General features: G+C 37.1%; 1 long non-coding RNA gene across 1 annotated transcript; it reads left to right on the plus strand.

Annotated features, from left to right (window-relative positions):
• Positions 1 to 7,071: 7,071 nt before the first annotated feature.
• Positions 7,072 to 10,177, plus strand: LOC306821960. Its single transcript, XR_013778843.1, has 4 exons — positions 7,072 to 7,131; positions 7,741 to 7,889; positions 8,030 to 8,263; positions 10,093 to 10,177. It is a non-coding gene; the product is annotated as an uncharacterized lncRNA (long non-coding RNA).
• The last annotated feature ends 492 nt before the right edge of the window (positions 10,178 to 10,669 follow it).

A 10,669-nucleotide genomic window follows, 5' to 3' on the forward strand; every position in this document is an offset into this window, starting at 1 on the left:
TGCTGAGTCTTTCAGGGCACACTTCATTTGCTGCCCACTGAGGAGGAGAGGGAGGGCAATGGAGAGAAAGAAAGATGCCTGAAGGGTCCTCAGGCGTCTTCTCTTTTGACCCATGAGCCAAGAGCTCATAGAAGGTGCAGAATCGTGTCCCATTTGACATCCTTACCCCTTCAGTCTCTCACTCCCTCTCTCTCTCTCTCTCTCACACATATTCTAATGTGTGCTGCACTGCCATTACAGAGAGAAAATGTTGACATGTGGGTCAGGGTTTACCATGCAGTGTAATAGCTTTTCATTGACTGTTTATAATGTCGGTGGAAATTAAAGTGTCATTTACTGACCAAATACAGGCTACATTAGACAAGTAAATGGAAGGGAGAAAAGTTTTAAAAATTATTTGACTGAATCCAATAAATTCAGTAGATTACATTTGAGTATTTTTACCGGTTCCACATGATTGTGAGACCTCTGCAAATGAAGAGCTTGTCTTCAATTCAGGGAGTATATTGATGGGTATATTGTGCACATGCTAGACATGGAGCACAATGAATATACTGTACAGTATATGTACACTAAACATGTTTTCTCTGTACAATATACAAAGATACACTGACTAAAAGTAACAAAAAAGAAAAGTATTTAAAGAGAGTAGAAAATAAAATATTTTTCAAATACCAAAACATTTAACTGTAAAATGTAAACGTATGTAAATGTAAAGTTTGGAAATGCTTGGACTAAAAAAAAAGCGGATGATCATGGTGATATCAACGATTGGTTTGTCCATTTTTTTTTTTTTGCAACCAGAAGAGACCACACGTATTAGAAAGAGTGTGAACGTGCAAGATAACCAATCCCTTGTGTTGTCTGATTTTGTGACTTAATTTAAAAATGATTATTGTTTTAAAAAAGATGCATGATACTGCTGTCAGAGACCATTGACTGATAAAACAATGTTTACTGGCGTAATAAGAACAATAGAGGTAGTCAATTTCTCAAAAGCTTTTTTACAAATGGACTTTATTAGACGACTGTTTGAAGGCTTTTGAAAGGACTTAAGACTTAAGTTGTGACCAATAAGAAAAACTATTTAAAACTGTTTATTGGTGGTTATTGACATGTAATAATGGTGTTTGTATGATATTTCCTGAATCAGTATCATAAATGCAATATAGGTCTTTAGGGAAGGTTTACTTTTTAAAACATAAAAAGAATGCCTTCATTTTTTCCCAACAGAACCAACATGAAATTTGACATTTCTATAATTAGTTTTGGACTCCTTTCTAATATTCTCTTTCGACCATCTTGTTCAATAAATTGGAATGTATTTATTTTATTCAGACATATTCTTGTTGCAGTTATGCAAAAAAAAGGTTATATTGATATTATATAATCGCTCTCTTCTAAAGTCGGGTTTCCTAAAAGTAATTTGGATGGATGCATCTCACTGGCTCGATGACATGTTGGAATGCTTGCATAGAGTGGAACTGCATTGTTTCACTGTGTGCCTAAATTAAAAATGACCCATTATTTAGGGACTTAATCTTGTACTCTTTGTAGACATTGAAAATTACCTTTGACCCTCAAATTGATACAATATTTATTTATTTGATATTCTTTGTCTGAAAACAGCAACAGCAGAAGGCATAATTTCTTATCAGCTGGTTCTGAGAGCATTGTCTGGCTATTTCATTCAAAAGACAATGAACATTGTTACCCTTTCTGACCTCCATGTTTCCTGTCCAGCCTCTCTTTTCTTTTTCTCGCCAGGTACAGAAACCATTTTCTTTGTGTTGCCGCCTTTCATTACACACAAGATTACTCACACTCATGCCCCTCCCCTCTCTGTTTCCCCTTCCCATCCTTCTCTTTCCCCCTTCTGGTGGCTGAATTTTATTGAATATTTCCCACTATTGGTCATACAACCTCCATCTCGACTACTCTCGATTTTATTTTCAAGGAGGTGAGCCAGTGAAAACAAACACCTTGCACGAGTACAACTCTATTAAGGAAAACACACACAAAATGCCTCACACAAACATAGAAACGCACACAACACAAAGGCAACAAATGCAAGTGTAAATAAAGGACCGAATGAGCTTGTTGTCTTCCATGTTCATGAGGGGCGATTACACATCAAGCATGCAAAGATGAAATGTACCTGATATTACATGATGCCATGTCATGCATGTGATCCTTCAAGCAATTCATTTTGTATTAATGACAGTGAGTGACATGACAAATATGTTGCTTTGAGCAATATGCATTTTATTTGCACACACAAATACAGTACATGCACGCATGGTAACATAGCTACAAGCAAAACATATGCAGTCCACATACAGAGGTTGTAGCACAGGTAGTATTGTACACATACATACAATAGTATTTTTTACCTGAGCTTGAAGCTCTTTCAGTCATGGTTGTTTTGAATTTGCTGCCCCCTGCTGAAATTACAAGAATAACTCTAGCTTCATGTCACACCAGCAGGGATCAAAAGGAACAAAAACTGGTTTGATTTGCTGTGTGTGTTCAATCTTTTATTGAACCAAACATTCAGTTTAACCTCTGGCTGATGATTTTAACTCTGAGCCAGAGTTAGTTCAATCTGCAGGCAGTCAACAGGATGCTTTATTCTAAAGGTCCTCCTCCTTCATTTGTGAATAAAGTTTACAAATTAATTAAAATAAAATAAAAGAAATCACACAATCTTGATTGATTGATATTGAATTTATGCTGTGGATTTGGCTATTTAATGGGATTATAACAATATGGTATATAAACTAGGAATAAATACATGTTTACCAACGCAAACTTGAATGTACTTTTAGGCAAGCTCTGTCCTTCAGATTCCTGCTTCTGGTTGTCCTTTTAATTTGGCTCCTTGACCAATCTGTCTACTCAGTTTGCTCTTTTGCCTTTCAGTTTATCTTTAATCCATTACATAATTCCCTTCCTTCCCATAACCATTTGGCTGCCCGCATGTCCTGCCTCTGGGTGTTTATCAGCAGTGCAAGATCTCATTTGCATCATATTTAAGCCCAGAACAACACACATGCTCAAAATGCCAGATTATTGTGGTAACTTTGCTGGGTCAGACTGGGCAGCAAGCCTGTGAAATTCTACATTTATTTGCCAAGAAAATTAAGTTAATCTTACTTCAATGACAGCTAAAACTGCTGCAGGATTAAAACTAAAACTGTATACAGTTAAGCAAATCTGCCTCAGGGTGCCTGGATGATTAATTGTTTCCAAAACCACCACATAAGATAACATTTCAGCTTCCAGAAGTCAGTAGCAGTGAGATAATTGTAGATTCAAAGAGAAAGGGCAACAGATTGTGTTCATATTTATTGCATCATTGATGCACAAACAGTACAGGGATTTTCTTGCATATTTATTTTCCCTTCCTGCTTCCTATCAAAAGATCAGGATTAAAATCTAGGTTGCTATGATCTTTAGGCAAGGCTGACTTTTGGCCATGGTGCGTAGTGTTTCTATCTTGGCTCTGTCCTGAAGCGCTGCCCCCAAACACTGTGAGTGAGTCAACTAATCTGTTGTGCCTTCTCTACAACCGCAGGGATGAATGCTGCTTCTCTTTTTCTCTCTTACAGACTGCTCTTCTTTCTGCTGTCTCCTATTTCCTCATCTGTCTTACAGCATCTGCATCAGTCTGCCCCTCCGTTGCCTTTGTGAATTTGTCTCTGTTAGGCTGTTTGTTAGTGTTATATGAACTGTATGATTGTTTTCTTGATTGAAACAATTGTGTGTGTTTGCTTGTTTTCTCATCTTGTTTGTCTCCCTGTTACCTGTCTTGCTGTCACATCAAACTTGCTTCATTGGATTTTTTCTCTTCATGTCACTGTCTTAATGGTTTGGTCTGTTTCTAATTTTCTTATTGTCTCTTTGTTTACAATGGGAAATGCACTGCAGGTACACAGAACGTCTCTAGTCTTCTGACCACTCAAAGTGCTTTCTCACTCATACATTCACACGCTGATACTATGAAAATTGCCCAACATTCTTAACTAATCACATTCATCCGCCACTGGCAATGCCATGGGGAACAATTTGGGGCTTAGTGCCCAAGGTCACTTAGACATGTTCACTGCAAACTGGGGATGATTAATAGTGATTAATACATTGACTAGTGACTAATACTTATGTGCAGCTGTCTTCAATGCATCCCAGTGCAAAAGGGCAGTTAAAAAGATAATAAATGATAATCATTATCAACAAATCCTTGAAGCAGATTTTGCCATTTACACCTAAGTAATGGGGATTTCTGGATGGTTGATGTTGTTGTTGTCATGTTTTGTGATTTATTCAGGCCTGTAACCTCAGTGAAAGAGCTTGCTAGATGGCTAGCAATACATGCTAGGTCTAAACCTACAGTAGATGTGTTGGTGTCATGTACAGTAGCTTTGCTCAAGGAAGCTAAAGTCAGATAAGGCTTATTAACAAGAAAATGGTGAAAATCAATATTACACAGGTTCTGGCACTGGTACTTGCAGCAAATGTATTTCTGAACGTCAACATTTAAGTCAAGTTAGCTAACACAGATGACCACATTGTTTTACAGAGTAAAAAGGAAAACATGAAAACAACAAATTATATAATTTTAATTATTGTAAAATCTTTTTGCATGAAACATGCTCATCTTGCATGGAAGCTCAGTAAGAAGACATGGGTCTTCAATACTGATTAAACACATTCAAGAGTGGGAGCAGATCCAGTATGCTGTTCCACAAATTCAAGGCAGCTAATTCGCTTTTGTTTTAAGCCTTGTTTTTGGTACATCCAGGAGCAGCTAAAATTTTGATCACAATGCTCTCGATAGGAAAATGAAGTTATGTAAGGTGGTTCCAATGTTAAGTCCCTTAAAAGTCAATTGATCCTGTAACAAACAGGAAACCATTTCAGGGAGAGCAAAAGGATCAATGTGGTATACCTCTTTTTCTTTCCAGTTAGGAGGCGAGCAGCCACATTTTGAACCAGCTATATAGCTGCAGAAATAATTGGTTACTGAGTAGATAGAATATAAATGATTGGCTCACCCTCTCTGAATTATTAGAAGGGATGAAGGCACTTACCTTTGCTGTAAACCTCAGGTGAACTATTCTTAATAATGGAAAAAATCTGCCTGTCAAACTTAAAACACTGTCAAATAAACACCAAGGGCCTGACTTTCTAAACGTTTGCGTGACGTGTGCAAACTTGATACCGAAGGCAAAAAAATTGCTATCAGGTGTACTAACGGCACACAATGAGGATTGCATTTTTCATGAGCAAAACAACACATATTTTCCATTTAGTACATTTGCCTTAAACTTTAAACGCCCCATATCGCATATTCTTTAAGGCTTAAAGAATATGCGATATGGGGCGTTTTCGCGCCAGCGTGCAAAATACTGGGAGGAGAAAATGCAAAGAAGTTAAGTTAGCGCACACATTCTGATTTACCAAGCCAGGCAAAATTTGTGGTGATTGTGACAGTGCCTTAATTTAACAAAATTGAAAAAAATGTGCTAATTCAGGCTGCAGTTATTGTATACTGTTCGCAATTGCTGTATAATTCACGACCGATCTCTGAAGAGAGCGTCTTAAAAGCTGGTAAATATACTTATGTATCAATTTAAATGTGAATCTGTAGACCTTGACATACACTTACCTGCCACTTTATTCGGTCCACTTGTACAATCCAATTTGATCCATTACAAAAATTCTGCCATGATTTCTGTCTTTACAAAGATAAAAAAGTACATTTTTGATTGACACTGTCAGAGAAGGATTGATTTGACCAGGTTTATTGTTGAGGTTGCACAGTAGCGTTGAAACAGACTGTATTGTTTTGAGATGTTTCGAATATTTTGGCCACCCGAGAGGGCCGGAATATTCGAAACACCAGTCAATATACATTACTCTAGTACAACACCAGCACCCACTCCCACTTCAATAATAAACATAAAGTAGAATTGTTACCTTTCTGGCAGTGTCAACAAAAACAGGAAAATTGTGAGCTTTGTTAAAGTAGAATTCATGACAGACTTTTTGTAGTGTATTGCATTATACTGTACATATATCCCTAATGAAGTGGCCAGTGAGTGTATATGAACCTATGTAATGTTATTGTCATTTAGGTTTCTATTGTGTCAATGACAAACTATAGGCTGGAAAGAGTTACAAGCACTGAGCACAGGCTATACAGTAAAGTACAGTGTGCACCGGATTCTTTTGAAAACAATTTATCTTTCCACAGGCTTTGACGACATCAAAAACCATCTGGACACTGACTTGGAGTTGAATGATGATGATGCCCAAACAAACAGCAGCCAGTCTGATGAAGATGACTTTTTTGCATCCATGAGGGCAGGAAAATCAGAAACGGGAGAGCTGGAGAGGCACCTTTCATGTCTGTCCAACGGAGGTACGGATGTCTTACACTCCTTTCCTCAGATCAAGAAACTGTCACTCAAAGTCAACACAAGTCTTCCAGCATCTGCAGCCTGTGAGAGACTCTTTAGTCATGCAGTTCTCCTCTTCACTGCTGAAAGATCACAGCTTCACTGCAAGAACCTTGAGAGCCAACTACTGTTGAAGTTTAACAGTCACTTCACTGACTGATTCTTTGGGACAGAACATGAATTTTCAGCAAAACACACACAGTTTGTGGACAGAGAGAACTCTGTTCTTATTCCTCCAAATAATCTCTGCCTATTGTGCTGTTTTGTGAGTTTAAAGTAAAACAAGTTGATTAAAGTTATTACAATTTCTTGTGGCTGAAATTGCCTTAATTTATGTTTTATGCTATTTTAGTTATTTTGTAGAAATGTAATTCATTGTTTTGTTAAAGAATTTGCACATTGCTATTTTATGTTTGTGTGTATGTGATTACATTCATGCTTTTATTTATTGATTAATAAATCAGAAGTTACTCAGTACTTGTAGTTTTTTCACTAAATACTTTTTTACTCTTAAGTAATTATTTGGATGACTACTTTTTACTTTTACTTGAGTCATATTGTTCTAAATCAACTATACTCTTACTTGACTACAATTTTTGGCTACTTTACCCACCTCTATTGGAGAGACAGGAGAAGAGTTGAGAGTCTTGCTCCTGTGAAGTTCTAAATGGTAAGTAAAATACAGTCTAACTTAATGAGATAAAGTGAATTAATTATCTGAACTACGTAAAATATTATATTTGCGGAGAATATGTACTTTGAAAGGCCTTGTTTATTGTCATGAACTAAATGTCAAGCTACTGTTAGCGAGCTGTATCTTGTAGTTAGCTAAAGATTAAAATCATTGAATACAAATAACTTTTAAACCTTTTAGCAAAGATAGTAAGTGATTTTATGTTTACATTTTGAAATTGAAGTAAAAGTGTTTTTTTTTTCCACTGCACCTTCCAAGCATTACAGCCATCATATTTACCCCCTCACTTTTGGCCACAAGTATGTGTGATGCATTTATTGACCTATATTTGTGTTGTAATTTGGCTTTGTGCACAACATTTGTGTGTCCTTTTTTCCCTCAGAAAATGGGTGGACTGAAAAAGGGGACTCGCTGAGGCCATTGTCAGAAACCTGTCTGAGATCCTTCATGAAGCCAATGAAATACAGTTTAAAGTTGATCAAAAATCAGCGTCTTCTATTTTGTACAAGTCTTTCAAATATGTGCTTCCTTTGTGAAATATTAACTAATTAGGAAACTAACTTTATCTCTACTCTGCTGAAACAGGTGTACCAGTTACTTGGTATCAGGAGACTCAGGATCACACCAGATCATCCTTAAACAGATAGGCTAACGTAGTACTTTAACCAGACCAAGTTTGTAAACAACACTGGTGCAGACCGGAATCAATGGCTGCTCTACCTCTTTGCATGCAGGTAAGTACCACAATCCTCCACTAGTTTCTCTTCTTTTGTATGGACATGAAATTTGGGGCCCATTTGCACTGTTGAGAGAGATCTGGGAGGGAGGCAAGGGGAGGGTGGGATCTGTTAACGTTGTACTCTGTGTCATCCAGATGAGAGAGCGGCTGGAGAAAATGGACGAGCTGGCCCAATCGCACATGGCGGACGCCCATTAGCAACAAGTCCTGTTGTGACAAGTCAGCCAGGCCATGAACCTTCGACCCAGGACAGAAACTCCTGGTGTTCCTACCTGGTGATAGAAGTGTGCTGCATGAAGAAGTGGATGAGCAATACTTAACTCTCTAGTGACCTGGTAGACCATGATCTCAGATGGCAAACTGCTTCAGGTAAGATCTATCTGTATTTCAGAAGTTTTCCACGAAAATCCCTGGAACAAATATTGTTGAGCAAGACATTGTTGTGAGAGAAGGTGCAAAGATGAGAGGTGTAATAAATTAAGTTACAGGATCCCTGAGCGGCTGCTGGCCTCACTGAGGAGGGAGGTTGACCTGATGCAGTCCCTGGGGTTTGAGGTTGCGAGTGGTGTAACCCAATGGTCGTCATACCAAAGGATGGAGGCATAAGGCTCTGCACTGATTTCAGGTACCCTAATTCATGTCATCATCTTGATTTAAAGTTATATGATATGGACATCTTTTATATGCCTTGTTCTTATAATTTGGTTTTTAAATTTGGTTTTCTATTTTTAGATAAAATAAAACCCTATCTTTTCTTTAAACTTACTCCTGTGTCTCGACAGTGTTACGAGAATGAATGGCGTCGAGGGGATGCTCAGTCTCGAACACACAGTGGACACACAGACTATGGAAAAAAATGGTATTTTATAGACTGTTTTTCCTCTCCCCAAATCTGTCACTGCCAAAACCTAGTATTAAACTATTAGAAAAAAATATTATGTTAATGTTTACTTTCCCTGTGTTAACATTATTTTCACAATTTTATTTTTTTTAAACAAATTTCAATATATACAATTCTTCAAAATTGATGGGCAATCTTCTTTCTAAAATGCATGACACTGATCTGATTGATTTCAGAGTTAACGATTTATGAGATCGACCATACAGTTCAGCAATCAGTACCCTAACGTTTTAGTTGATAAGTCAATATATATATAAATTTAAAAAAACACTGTGTTTCAGTGGTGAGCAGTGTCTTCTTTACAGTGTTTTATCATATTCACTCAACCGTATTGCTTAATATTAACTCAGAACATGGCTGATGTTGGGAATATTACAAACACGTATGCTTTTTGGTCAATGAAAAACATTATTTTTGAAGAAAAAATGTTCTTCCATGATCATTTATGTACAAATATTACTTATCAATTGCTTATTTGCTCTAAATAGATGATTGAAAGTCATCAACTCAGTGAGTTTCTTTAAGATTCATCATTTCAAACACATTTATTTCAAAATGATGGGATTTAACTCACCTTTCCACTGTGTCGCTATATAAAATGATCATGTCACTGCTGAACGCTACCATATGTTTCGGTAGTGACAATTGTAAATCATTTTGAGCATAACTGAAGAATAGGAGGAAACACGAGGCTAGCGTGTGGATTAAAAAAAAACAAAAAAACGTTTTTTTGATAATGGAGCTATTGCAACATTTTACAAAAACAGCAGAAATCAATTCTCTTTAAATATCTGCAATGAGTGAGAAACGCCAGCTGTACTGTTGTCGCAGTCTTGGGACAGTCTTGCGAATAATGTTGTTTTAGTCAAGGACAGGAGAAAATAAGAATAACATACTTGCTGCTTATTCAGATGTTATGTAAGTGTGATTAGATATCAATCCTTCTGTGTCAATTTATGTTCAATGTGAAGCTATCAGTTAACAGTGTGCTAACATTAACCTGCTTACAATGCAGACCATGGCATTTTGCTATTCAATCAAAGGACATTTTTTCAACCACCTGCTCTAAATGGTGCTTAATTACTGTGTGTTCAAATGTATTGATCTGTGTGTGAATGTGAGTGGATAGGGTTTTGGAGGTGTGTTACTGGAGGAGAGCTGAGACTTCAGAATAACGGAGCTGTTGCTTCAGAGAGGCTTTGCAGAAGAACAGGTACTTACTTTTATTTGGATGCATTTCTCTTTTTTCCATTTAACATTTTTTTTTTATTATTATTTTGTCTTCTCTTTCTCACAGACTTAGTAAACAGAAGATGGAGAGGATGGACTTTTCTAATAACGGGGGTTGGTTGACAATTGCATCTGTGATAATTGATGGTGTGCAAGACTCTTACACGTGTCAAGATAAACAAATATATTAAGTGTTTCATCAAACATTTTGATCCCACTAACATTGAAGAGCTACTGTAGGACTGTTTTATAGGCAGACATATTTTAGGCAATTATGTGTAGTCTACAGAATAATGAAGTTGTATTCTTAGTTGCACTGATATTATACATTTTTCAAATGCAGAATTTAGTTCTTTTTTTATCTATAGTGTATCTATTGTAAACTGTGATAAGTAACATAAAAGTTCTTTACAGTCGCTGCGACCTCCCCGTCGGCCCTCCATCGTTCGTGGGTGTGGGAGGCAGACGGGTTCAACGAAGGTCACCCAAAAAAACAGAGGGCTATCATCATTATTGCCACTATCATCCCTCGACTGGTTGACATCTTTTATCCAGATTAAGACAAATGCGTGATATATTTGTGGCGTCTCTGCTGCCAGCTCTTTACTGTGACATCTACGTAATATTTTTGTTTAATGGGGGTG

This window comes from Symphodus melops, assembly GCF_947650265.1.
Source record: "Symphodus melops genome assembly, chromosome: 4".
Lineage (NCBI taxonomy): Eukaryota > Metazoa > Chordata > Actinopteri > Labriformes > Labridae > Symphodus > Symphodus melops.